Here is a 13,050-nt window from a genome sequence, read left to right as displayed (position 1 = left end):
TGCTGTCATTTAGTAACAATATTTCTAAATGTTGGATAAAAATTAAATATAATAAGCCTTTATAAGAATGTTAAAGAGGGAAAGCTTGGTGAGGTACTTAATTTCATCTATTAAATAAATACTAATTCAGCTCCTTTTCTATGTAGTATCCTGTACTCATCAGTGAAGATACAAGTGAGTGAGTTAAGAATAAATATTGAAAAAATACAGTAACAGTTCCTTCTTCATGGAACTGATAGTAAGCAGCTTGTGTTTGAAATATTATAGGTTAGGCTCTGAATCCCATTATGTACATGTGAAGACATTATCAATCACACAAAAACACATATAGCAATATAAATGCTAATTAACAAATCTTCCCAGAATGCTTCTATATCCCAGTATTTTATATGTGATAGAAAGGTACAGTGGAAATCCGCTGAAACTATGACATCATAAAAACTGACTTCCAATTCTTTTTTTTTTTTTTGAAGTAGAAAAGAATAGCTTTATTGCTTTCGCAGGCAAAGGGGGCCACAGTGGGCTAATGCCCTCAAAACTGTGTGTCCCCCGACTTCCAATTCTGATTCTTCTACTTGGTTTGGCAAATTAATTAAGCTCTTTGAGACTGTTACGTCATATATGAAATGTTCATAACAAAATTGCACAATTTGATATTGAGATAATTTATTTAAAGAAACAGGTCCATAGAAGGCTTTTAAAAGAATTCTATGAACTTACTTATCTTTCCCTTTAACAATTAGATATTTTTATTTATCAACAAGTAGGTTTTGATTAGTGTGGATTTTTTTCAAGACTTGAAACATAAAATAACCAATATAAATTCTTCTTCACATGTGTTTCATCTTCTGGAATATTCTAGATTAGTGTAAAAATTTAATTTTATATTAAAGAGCACATTCTAATGTTTAAATCTGATTCTACTCTCGTCTTGTTTAATCCTGGAACGATACCCCTTCTGAAGTAATAATAACTCCCAATAGATTTTAGTGTTTATGTTTGTCTTTTAGGTTTGCTATTTCTAAAACTTATGACTTGAATTTAATACTCAAATATTGATGTATATGAAAGAATGAAGACTGATATGGCTTCAGCCACTGCAGAAAATTGAACACCCCCTAAATGGCTAAAGTCTTGCAGCTTTTCTCCTAATAAGGATAGCCCATTTTTAATGGAACATGGATTTTATTTTTTTTGCATGATGTTTTCTTAACAATGCACTGTCTTAGTCTCTGCATTTATTTCATATTGTGTGTGTGTGTGTGAGTTTGTCATTTCTGATGTAAGTCAGGGTCTAGTTAAGCAGCTTATTTTGAGATGATGGGGTTCCTCTTGATACAGTCCTATTCCTATATTGGTAGGAAATTTAAAAAGTAGAACATAGAGGTGACATGATGGAGTATGATCTTCAGGTGGTTGGAATTATCTACAGTTTAAGGGTGTACTGTGTGGTTGAAAATAGTCTAGGGAACAAGCCAATGCACAAACAAAAAGAACGCTGAGAATCTTTCCTGAGGAAGTAAAATTACATAATGAAATGTTCTCCAATCATTGAGGGCAGGGGTGGAGGGAGGAGGGGAGGATAAAACACAGCAGGGAAAGAAAAGTTTTCTACAATGAAGAGTGTTATCAACAAAAAAACTCAGAAAAGACTGCAATTTATTTATCTCTGCACTGCTCTCTCTCTTCTTCATTTATTACTTAGCCCAATCTCAGAAGCACTACTTGTTTTAGCAGGTAGTAATAGAATTTAATTGATTTAGAATGAATACTAGCTAAGAAGCTAGGAAAGCTACATTTAAAGTTCCTTGGGTTACTAGTTAGTGTATGATTACACTAATCACTTAATCTCTCTGGTTCTCAATCTCTCAATCATAATGAAGGAGTTAGACTAAACTATCTTTAATGTCCCTACAAGTTCCAACACACTTTTTTGAGATTTGAATATGTTGGTCAGTTTATTTAGCAGCATATTGATCTTGTTGCTGAAATTCGGCCTCTGTACACCTGTGCTGGATTAAATCTCTGAGACAGAGTTTTGGGTGAAGTAGAAAGAAACAGCTTTCTTGCCTTGGCTAATGCCCTCAAGACTGTGTGTCCCGCCCTGGAGAGGGTAGTGAGGAGTCTTATAGTGTTCAGGGAGCAGGGCGTGGTCAGCTTGTGGACATTCTTCTGATTGCTTGGTGGTGAGGTCATCAGGAGTCAACATCATCACCCTTCTGGTTCCAACCAGTCTGGGGTCTCCGTGCTTGTGGGCAGCAGACAGTTAACTTCTCCTACTGGCGGGGGTTTTAGTATCTGCAAAACAGCTCAAAGGACATGGCTCAGAATATTATCTACAGTCCTTGATTAAGAACTAAAAGTCCTTGGCTTTGTTTAAAGGCTAAAGTATTATTATTTTATCTTGCTTGACTGTTTTCATTTCTTTCTGCATTTTCTGACTTCTCTGATTAAATTTATTCTTTGAGTAAAGTTTTTCTACAGACAAAACACAGGCGCAGGACATGGGTGTGTATGTATTCTGGGAAGGGCTTGCAGGGTCCTGCTTGGTTACAGTCTCATGAAGTGAGACGTGAAGATGCTTGCACACTTAAGTATTTAAGAAGTTTTAGACACTTTCAAAGAGAAAACTCTAAAACCAAAATAATCACATAACAAAGAGACTAAAAGGAATAAATGTAAATATTCTAATGAGGGCAATTATATATGCATAAATGTGCATGTTATGTATGACTTTTGTATATGAGGAACATTTTGAATGTACTTATAACCCATTTTTGTTGTAAATTTGATTTCAGGTTAAAATAATCTTCACAAGCAACTTGCTTCACTAATTCACTTCTCTAATTCAACATATCTTGGATGTTGCTTTTAGATTGGAAATTTTAGTGGATTAATAGGTAAGAAATACATTAGGTGGTACCTGTATATTTCAAAAGATGGAGCCAGAAGAGCAGACAAAAACATTACCTGTAATACAAAACTTGCTAAAATACCAACTGCAGATGTGCCTGGAGATTATCCAGGAAAAGACATGCTCAACATAAAATTAAAATGCATAACTTATGAGTACATAAGTTTGAAAATAAGTTCAAACCTGAATTGTACTTAAGGTAAAAACCAGCTAGGAGATATAAAGCCTATGGCTCTATTTGGGGGTTGATCAAATATAATCATATGATTTAATATAATGTTAAAATACATTGTTTATTAAAGTGCTATAAACTATTTTAAGGTTAAGGAACAATGGGTCACAAAATTAATATTTTTTATCCTGTCCTGTTTTTCTCCAAATATTTAAAATCAACCTCACATTTATTTCACATATATGCTAAAAATGCTAATGTTACATTTTCTAATTTAAGTTGGGTCCTCAACAAATAAATCTATTTCCTTGAATAACAAATTAGGTAAGTAGGTTTAGGAAGCATATTGGAATTTTTATATGAAAAGTATGCTTTCTTTCTGCCACAAATGTTATGTTTGTGTTTGTAATGAATGTAATTCAGGATATTCATCCTCCTTGTGTGGACCTCAGATCCCCCCTAGCAACATATGTCTAAAACACTTGGACATACACAGAAATCATCCTTTTGGTAAAATGAGATGACTTAAGAAAACCTTCTGTTCCAGGACATCATTAGGAATGGAATACAGCCTGAGGAGAGAAAGAAAAAAAAAGTTATACAAACATATCCTTAGTGAAATTTTTTCCCTTGCCAAGTTTGATAGTAATGATGACTACAGATTTGCACACCTGCACGGTGCGCCTTACTATTGTAATATCCCACTTGGCTATCTCTCTTCTAGGATTTTATATTGGTGCTTTCTAGAAAATTGATTATCTGAAATAAAGTCTATTCTTACCATCTTATCAATGGAATTTTAAGATCAGATATTTTAGATGAGGCTGAGGGCATCCTGAATACATTTTATGACAATTAGCATTAAAATTTGGGGATAAGGAATTGACAGCGGAAAGAATGACAACGGAGGAAAAAAATGAATATGAATAGTTCACTAGTAAAATATATTCTACCTCAAAATTGCAATGGTTTCTCTTAGAGGAAGTCTCTTTTAGTTGTTCACATCCAAAACGGTCAGCTTACACATGAAAAACCAAGTTCACACAATTTGCAATCTTTGTTATTCTGCGCACCTAGTGACATAGGATGTCAGCACAATCAAGAGCCCTTTAGCTCCTTCCCACTCCTACACCTACCCATTCTCCACAGAATGAGCGTGTGCAGCCTGGGGGTGCTGCAGACTCACGGAAGCCAGAGGGCTTGATGAATTCATAGGTATCACCTCGACATGCAAACACCTACTTCGGTCGCCATGAATTTGTTTCTGGTGCAAGAATTGGACAGAGGGTGTACACACTAGTAAGACGTTTCTATGACTTTAACTTTCCTGGCCAAAAATGTGAAAAATACACGTTCTCATATCTGAAACTGAAAAAATATATATATTTTAGAACATGGTGAAGGGGGCACAGACACGGGGCTATGACCCCAAACTATTTTATTTTCAGAAAGGAAAGAGAGTAAGAAATAAGGGAGATATTTACCCATTTAGCAAGCAAGCAGGCATCATCTTTATCTGTGTCTGGATTGTGAACGTAGGAAATTTAGGACCTTAAAGCCTTCACGTTGCCTGCTTAAAGCCCGTTTCTTCAAATTCACCCTTACAAGCTACTACTCTCCTAGGAAGGAGGAAAAGAAAATTTCCGCTGACCCAGCTCGTGATTTCCATACAGAGAGCAAAGAAATGAATGGAGAGGGGGATGGGACGGTGAGAAGCAAAGTGTTTCCTTTTCAACCGCAGAAAATAAGATTACTTACCAAGAACATTTTTATCCGGGGGAAATGTTTATTCCCTCTATCATTCGGCGCCTCAGTCTCTGCAAGAAATCAATTTCCACTCTACCTTTTCCTCCTATTTCTAAAAGAAAGAGAGAGAGAGCGAGAGAGGCGGATAATGCTTAAGCTTCAGGGTCCAGAGGAAGATACAGAGGGCAGAAGACTCCCACAGCGCTCTGTACCCAGATCCCAGCGCCGAGAGTGAACCCCTGGGGGGGAGGAAGGGAGATTCTCTAAGGAGGGTGCGGGGGAGTGGCGACGGGGGGATTCATTTCACTGTCAAAACATAAATCATCCGCAAAGAGAATCGCTAGCCCCTCAGTCACACAAGCAATTCCCTAGGGGAAGTAGGTTTCAAAGAAAAAAAGCAAGTTCCTGAATTGAATGAGAGAGAGAGAGAGAGAGAGAGAGAGAGAGAGACTGGGATTTGGGTTTGGGATTTGGGCTTGGAGGAGGGATGGGGCCGTAGAGGAAAGGGGGAGAAGGAATAAATCTAGTCTTACCCGATCGATCAGGCGATCGTTTGTGCTGTATCGGGCTATGAAAAAGGCAAGATAATGCATTCGGCAGCAAAGCCATTTCTGGCACCGTCTCCCTACGCAATTGTTTAGGTATAAGAGGTGACGCGGGAGTCTCACAGCCTGCCACCTGCTCCCCCAGGGACGGTCGTCAGAACCTCCAAAGCTCTAGCTTCTAAAGCGAGGCGTTTAGAGCTGAGGTTTCGAAGGGAAGTCAATTGCCTGGAGTCCCGGGGAAGCAGCCTTCGCGGAGGAAGCAGGACCTGGGAGGGCTCCTGCCGCCGCCGCTGCCGCTTCCACCCGCCGGTTCCCTGGCCCCGTGCCTAAGCCTCCCGGCACAGCGCCCCCGAAAGCGCCAGGCGACCCGGCCTCCTCTGCGTCTTCAGCCCCCAATGCAAATCGCGGATGATCTGGTTATCCTAAAGTGACCACGGTGGTTATTGGGGGGCTTGGTTGTGTTGGGGTTCCTTACTACGCCTCCCTAGGTTGCTGCAAGGGAGAGGGTTCAAGGGAAATCCTAGTGAAATGCACTGATGGAATACTATTAATCCTAATGAACATGTTCCCAACGCAGGTAACTCTTAAAGAACCGAGAGTGGGAAGATCAGAGCAGGATTTCCGAAGCGGTGGCCTCTTGAATTCTCATTGGATCCTTCCCAGCAGCCTAAATCACTCTTGCTGCTGTATCTATCAGGATGACTCCAGCCTCGCTCCCTAGTTCTCTCTTTATCCCGCTGTCTTCAACACATCCTTTTACTTATCTTTGCAGATTTATCGGTAGTCCACCTCCTGGTCTCTGGGGTTACACAGCTTCTATTTTTCCCCACTGTATGGGGCTGTACAGTCCGTAAAATTTCACTTTGTCTGCCTAAGGCTCACCACAAATAAGCCCCCTCCCACTCCCCCTAAAATAAAAGGCACCTCTTTCACACTTTGCTTCCCTCCCTTGGGGCTTCCTGGCTCTGCGTGTAACTTGTTTTTACTTGGTATGCCACCAGGAACTGCTGATTATTTCAAAGTTGCACTACCCTGAAGCTCATCACTTTACCTTGGTTTGGAAGATCATGGAATATCTGTTGGCATCTTGGATGTATTTTTCTCATAGTCATCTTGCTTCCTGAAATTTCCTCTGGTAAGTTCTTCTCTTTATATGTTGTGAGAAACTTAGTACTAGTGTTATTTTTAATAAGCTTGTTCGTTTAAAAAATGTCTTATTTCTTACATTTTTGTCACTTTCAGAACTCAAAGATCTATGTGAATGTGTTGATTAATTAGTATGTTAGTTGCAGTTGTGCTGATGTAGCCCATGTAATGAATTACCCTATCACCTTTTACATTCTTTATTTATTTCTGCCCTCATTTATATTTCAGGTTATAGGAAACATTAACCATCCCCCACCCCACCCCAGTAATGCTTCTTGGCACACATTCCTGAGCCATTTGAAAGGTCAAATTTTATGTTTATCTAAGAGTAAGCTTAACACAGACCTTCTGACAATTGCAGGGTCCGGCAAAGTTCACTCTTTTCTGATCTTCAGAAGGTTGTTCAGGTTACTGTTTGTTCATTGCAAGCAATTACACGAATGGGGGGACTTTTGTAAAGTGTATTTTTATGAGTTCAGCAGGATACTAAACACTAAAAGCCACTGTATGGTAACATGAGGAGTGTGAGTTTTGAGTGCACCATTTTTATTATTATTTTTTTTACAACATCCCAAATCACACATGAACACATTATTTTGGGTGTTGTATTTAAATTCAGGCATCACATTTGGGAGTAGGTTTCCGATTTTGTGAATTTAACGGGTGAACAGTTAGTTGGACACAGAGTGCTCATTTCAGAGGAAGAGAGCTATCAGAAGAAAGCACTGATTATCTTGGTACTAATCATTGAAATTCAGGAACAGACTTTATATGAAAAATTTAATTGCCTCAATCTTCACACTTGTTCAACCCCCAGACTCAATTTTAATAAGTATGTTAATATGTCAGTGTTTTTTTCTTTTATGAGCATTTTTATGAGATTAACTGACAGTTATGATTATCACTTCCCCTTTAAGTATAGGTGTGCTGAGAAACATTTAAATCTTAGCTTTTACTTCACACATTGACAAGGACACAGAATTTATTAATTGCCAAACCCGAATGTATCGGTCGTCTCTAACGCATGCTGAGGTTTGGGGTTTTTTCTCTGTGAACCCCCCTCCCAACCCCTCCCCATAAGAACAAGTTGCTGGTTTCTACATTTCTGGTTACTGGGATGGATGGAGGTGAAAACCTATTGTTCAAGATTTTCTTTCTTTCCTTCTTTCTTTTCTTTCTTCCTTTTTCTCTCCCCCCCCCCCCGCCTTTTTTAAATTTCTCGGAAAGAACTATTTCTGTCGTCATTGATGGCTGACTCGACACCCTAAGTCATGCTTTTTTAAATTCAAAAGCCCTTTTAGCTTCCAGACAGAAAAGTACTCCAGCTGCGGCATCATCCATCCCCCATCTCGGGATTCAAGGGCTTTTCCCCCTTGGCTTCCACCGAGAGAACGGGGCTGCCTGTGGTCCGCACCACTGGGCTCCCCTCACCCGTCACTAGTTTCTACCTGGTCTCCTTCCCAGCCTGGTCGTCCTGACTGACAAGTGCCATCAGCGCCCGAGACTTCAGCTGAAGAAACGAGGGGCTTACCATAATTCACCAATTCAAACATCCTCTTTGGAGGACTGCTGCTTTTGCGCAGGAGTGGAGGGAGGGAAGGAAAAAAAAAAAAAAACCCAACTTTCCGTGCAGTCAGATCTTTGCTTCTTAACCTAGTCTACTCCAGTAAGGCACAGACGTCAGGTACTTAGGTAAGTGCTTTTTTTTTTTTTTTTTTTCCTGTATCATAACCTGAAACTCAGGTTGGTGGAGGGGAGATGTGCATTGCACCGTCAAGGACGCTTTAACCGGGAGGGCGAGCAACAGGCGACTCTGCCTGGAGATTTGTCCGCAGCTCGTGGCAACGCCTAAGCCACCTGGGCGCCGGGAGCACGGAGGACAAAGTGCGCGGAGGACAAGGTGCCCTGTAGACCGGGCGGCCCGGGCTTGGCGCCGGGAATGGGGATGACCCTCACGGGTGGGGACCGTGCCCCGCGCCCCGCCCGCTCCGCCGGCGCAGGCTCGGCTCTAGGCCCCTGCGGCGAACGGGCGCCCGGCGTGGGCATTCGCAGCCCTGGAGCCGGGCGCGCGCCAGGGGGTTCATCCTTGCTTCACGCTCCATTTCCAGTCTTCCTCCCGCCGAATTTGAGCAAAACCTCTTTTCTGTGCTAGAGGCCAGATTTGGAAGCTCTAGAATCCCTCAGCAGCGCCCATCTGCGTTTGTATTTATTAATTATTATTATTATTTTTAATGAGCTGTACCTAGGACTGAGAAATGACGGCTCTCCAGCATGCCTGCTTCATAAAAAATGAGTCTCCATCCATCCGTTTAGTTGGGCTTAGAATAGCTGACTTCTCAGGCTCTGTGTGAAAGTGTTGCTGACCGTCACACCCTCCCTTCCTTCACCAACTCGCAGGAATCCGGAGGGTGGAGCGGTGGGGGAAAGAAAGAGTTGGATGTGAACTTGGAGCCAGAGGTTGGAATATAAGTGAAAAGCACAGAGTAAGGGTTGTGAGTCTTTCAGCTTCTGTTATACCCACTTGCAAGTTAGGCTTTTCGGTTTCCGTCCCCCTTTCCTGGAGGCGGGGCGGGAGGTAGGAGGGTCCAGGCTGGGAGCGCTCCCCTCCGGCGTCCACCCGCGAGGGGGTGGTGCTTCTGGGCTGCTGGCGATGCTCGTTCTGCAGCCGAGCAGTGGCAGAGAGTTTAAGACTCCGATGGCTGTTCTACTAGTCTCCAAGAGTTGAGCCACAGTCCCTTTTACTTTGCACCAGGTCAGAAACGTAATCAGCCCTTTAGAGTAGGGACCACCTTCTGATGGGAATCCGACTGGGAAACGCTGGGGAGGCTCTACCCTCGAAGATAAGATGCATTTTTCCGGCTGTGTGAGATACCAACCCGAGGCTTGAAACGAGGAAGAGGTGACTGGAGTTGCTAAATAACCCTCCTATTGCTTACAAGTAGTCTAGCCTGTCAAATAGATGTAAGCAAAGAAGAAAGCACTAGGGTATAAAACTGTCACAGCAGCTTCGAAGACGGATGATTCAGATTTGGGGTACTTTTTCTTTTGCAAGCTGTTTAGATTTGTCATCATGCAGTTAAGCAGGTAAGGACTGAATGTCTGTATTTTATTGACAATGATATAACCTGTGTTTGACCCCTCCCGTGGTAATTTTTCCCTGTTTGAAGCGATGGAATACATGTATTTTCAAATGGGTCTGATATGATGCATAACTTCTTGATATTTGCATTCAAGAACCATTTAAATCCACTTAAATGTTTAACATGCATTCACTTGAATGTTCAAGGTACATTTATTTAAATGTTTAACAATGTTACAAAAATCATAAACTGGGCCAAGGTGAGAGGAAGAAATGGGGAGGGTAGAAGTTAGAGGAAGGAATGTAGAACCCTAATGAAGGATGTAAGCTAGTAGTTGCAGAAATGCCTTAAAACTGCTTCTTGTTAAGGTCATAGACCTGAATATATAAAGGAGAATTGGAGAACTATTAAGGGCGTCTTCAACTAGCAATTTAATTCTGACTACTTGAGAGAAATGTTTTGTGGGTATTTTCATGTAATTTTCTCAATTTCAAAAAAAAAAAAAATCCTTGGGGTAAAGGTGGGTTGAGTTGTCAAACAGGATGAGAAAAGAGCTTGCCCTAAAGCAGTGTTATGTATGACCCCAGTATAGAAATCTTTGGGCTTAAGAAACCAGTTGGAAACTGAAAAATAAAATATAAACACATATTTTAAATTATGGAAAATCTCCCATAAATAAAGCTTTTTAAAATTCCAGGTTCTGGAGATGTATAATGTTACTAGCCAATAGATTTCTTCCACTATCAGACGTAACAACCCCCAAAAATCTCAATTAAAATGAAAACCACAATTTGAATAAGTTATGTTGTTATTATTGATATTGTTTTGCTTACATGTTGAAGGAGTCTGGAGTCCCCACACAGTGAAGCAAAAAATTTTGATAAGCTATAATCCTAAAACTATTTCATTTATTTCTAGCAGTTTTTCTTTTCTAAGAAATTGTATTCTTTAAGATTTTTCTCTGGAAATAATTTTAGTACTTACATTTATTGACGTAGATCCCTGATCAATAATTTTTCTGCTTGTAAGGCTCACTGATAACATCTTGAAGAAATATGAAAGATAATTGTGACTTTGGGTCATAAAATTGCAAAGTTATGGTGCTTTTCTTAGTTTGATGCAAGAGGTAGTTTTTACTCCACTGGAAAAAGTAATTTGTCAATGAATTCCAATTCCTGAATTCTTTTGCATTTTACCCTCTGGAGTTCTACTGCAATGAATATACCATTATTATACATTGTATTACATATGTATGCCCACTTTTGGGTGAGTAAAAAAGGTATTTATTTTAAATTACATTGCTTTAATAGTGTTTTTAAATGAAGTAGACATGATACCATATGATTGATTTCATTTATCATTTAATCAGATAATATGTCATTCCAGCTTCTCATGAGATATTTTCTCTTAATAAACTCAACATTGTAATGAAAATGTACATTTTTTATAAAATACAGTACATTTTGATTTTCTTCATGTAGAATGATTGATATATGATAATCAAGTAAATCAAACCTAAGTAGGAAGAAACCATTGGGACTCTAAGAGTGTGTGTGTGCATGTGTGTTTGTATCATATACATACATGCATATATGAAATTAGCCTTACTCCTAGATTTGTGTGTTTTTTAAATAAGGATGGAATTTCTTTTCTGAATAGTGCCTTTGTGTGTTTCTCTCTACAAGTGCAAAGAACTCAACTGATAGGACTTCAAAACTTTGATGCTCTGTTATCAGCCTATACTTCAGTTTCCTATATTACCTGTTATTTTGACTTTTTTCATATTATCTCCAAAAAGAGTAGTTACTGAGTAGAGTGTCTAAAATTTTAATAATTTAGAAAATTAGATATTAGTATTAGAAGTTCAAAGTTCAGACGCAAAGACAAATGTAACGCCCGTCCGTGGCAAGTTTAGCACAAATCTATCTTTTATTAAAAAATATCCCAAAGGTGTTTGTATGTTATGATTATGACTTATGATTAATGAGGTCCTCTTCTAAGATTCTTAACAGTTTTCTTTTTACCTCTTAGTATTGGGTTATTGTGAAAAGTAGAGAGAGATGGATCTAAGAACCCTTCCTCAATTTTATTTCTAGTTCCATCTCACTAATGCGATCCTAGTAAGGTGTCTTGACTACTCCTTCCAGCCCTCATCTCTCACATGGTTGAAAACACCATCTACTTCATAGTATTTTTGCAGAAAAAATGATAGAAGAGATGAGGATGCTTTAAAATTACAAACGTTATGAAAACAAAATGTATTTTGAAAAAGATACCATGTATGTTTGATTTTTTTGTTTGGTTTCTGGATAAAATTCTTTTTCCATGCAAGAAGTAATGTTGACTCAACTGAAAAAAAAATTAGCGCCAAATATTCTTGGTCTATGTTTTTATGGTGTCTAATGAGTTTACATAGCATCTCTTTTGTTTTGATGTTGTGTAGCTAAAAAACAAAAAACAAAAACCACAAGCTTAAAGAGTACACTCCTTAAGGCACATTAGTTCTTATTTACATCGTATTTACCTTGGCTTTAATGAAGTTCTCGGAGAAGAGTCACTTACAAAAATAGTTGCTCTTGACTGACTTTTCAGCGTCATTTAGTGAAAGTCTGATTTCTTAGCAGATTTATATTAACTTGTTGATCTCTGTCAGTTTAATTGAAAACAAGATCGAGATATTCTCATATAACAACTTTCATAATGAAGAAACTCGAGAAAAGCCAGACTTGTAATTTCTGACATTATCAACTCTTATTCAGCTTACCAGGATTAATTAGGTGACATCTAGCATTGTTGGTGTTTTAATTTAGCAGCTACATGGATAATTTCATTTAGACATTTAGTAGTGTAACTCTGACCAGTTTTTCCATGCACTGCTATTTGGTTTTATGATTTTAATATTTACAATTCATGAGTTCTAAAGGAGAACAAAAGAAAAAAATTGTGTTTAATATTATTGATTGCTAATGGATGATCTTGATTCTTAAAAGAAGGAAATAGTATTAAGATGTCTATTCTATTCTATAAAAGAGTAAAAGATTCTCTGAAGATGAAATTTAATCATGAACACTAATGGCCCTTTTGCTGAAAATATATCTAGAAGTCCTGGCCTAGCTCCCCCCTTTTTTTTTTTCTTTTTAGCGATATCAAATAGCCACTCAAACCATTTTACACTGGTCATCAAATATCCCCATCAATAACATTTTAAGACTTTTATTGTTATCATTTCAAGGCATATTTGATGGGTTATTAAGAATATTTATATCCAATTAGTTATTTGCAGACCTATCCAGTTACAAAATCTCCATAGATAATTATTTCATAAGCTATGAATTAGCTCTTCTATACTTATGGTTTGAAATAAAGTATTCATGCAAACAGTTCTGGGATATTTCTCAATTTCATATTCAAAGTAACAAATCATGAATAACTAATAGATGCTCTAAT

At 38.8% G+C, this 13,050-nt stretch overlaps 1 protein-coding gene and 1 long non-coding RNA gene across 7 annotated transcripts in view; one reads left to right on the top strand and one right to left on the bottom strand.

The window, feature by feature from the left end:
• Window positions 1-431: 431 nt before the first annotated feature.
• On the bottom strand, window positions 432-5,762 carry LOC137220127 (uncharacterized). Of its 3 annotated transcripts, none has more exons than XR_010941488.1 (4): window positions 5,366-5,762; window positions 4,845-4,944; window positions 4,223-4,705; window positions 432-3,658 (listed from the first exon to the last, which is right to left on the bottom strand). It is a non-coding gene; the product is annotated as an uncharacterized lncRNA (long non-coding RNA). The 3 variants fall into 3 exon arrangements; XR_010941487.1 differs by having other exon boundaries at window positions 432-4,454; window positions 4,571-4,705; window positions 5,366-5,721; XR_010941486.1 differs by having other exon boundaries at window positions 432-4,705; window positions 5,366-5,721.
• Window positions 5,763-5,828: 66 nt separating this feature from the next.
• The window catches only part of BRINP3 (BMP/retinoic acid inducible neural specific 3), a 418,441-nt gene continuing 411,219 nt past the window's right edge, over window positions 5,829-13,050 (top strand). The window contains exons 1-2 of one of the 4 annotated variants that reach the window (XM_067729760.1): window positions 5,829-5,954; window positions 6,379-6,512. The gene's annotated coding sequence lies outside the window, so the exon portion shown is untranslated. Of the gene's footprint in view, window positions 6,513-7,987; window positions 8,216-9,190; window positions 9,608-13,050 lie in introns of those variants that run through there. The other 3 variants (XM_067729761.1, XM_067729758.1, XM_067729759.1) reach the window with 3 other exon arrangements.

The sequence above is a fragment of the Pseudorca crassidens genome, chromosome 2 (assembly GCF_039906515.1).
Source record: "Pseudorca crassidens isolate mPseCra1 chromosome 2, mPseCra1.hap1, whole genome shotgun sequence".
Lineage (NCBI taxonomy): Eukaryota > Metazoa > Chordata > Mammalia > Artiodactyla > Delphinidae > Pseudorca > Pseudorca crassidens.
This window is presented reverse-complemented; position numbering and strand designations above follow the sequence as displayed.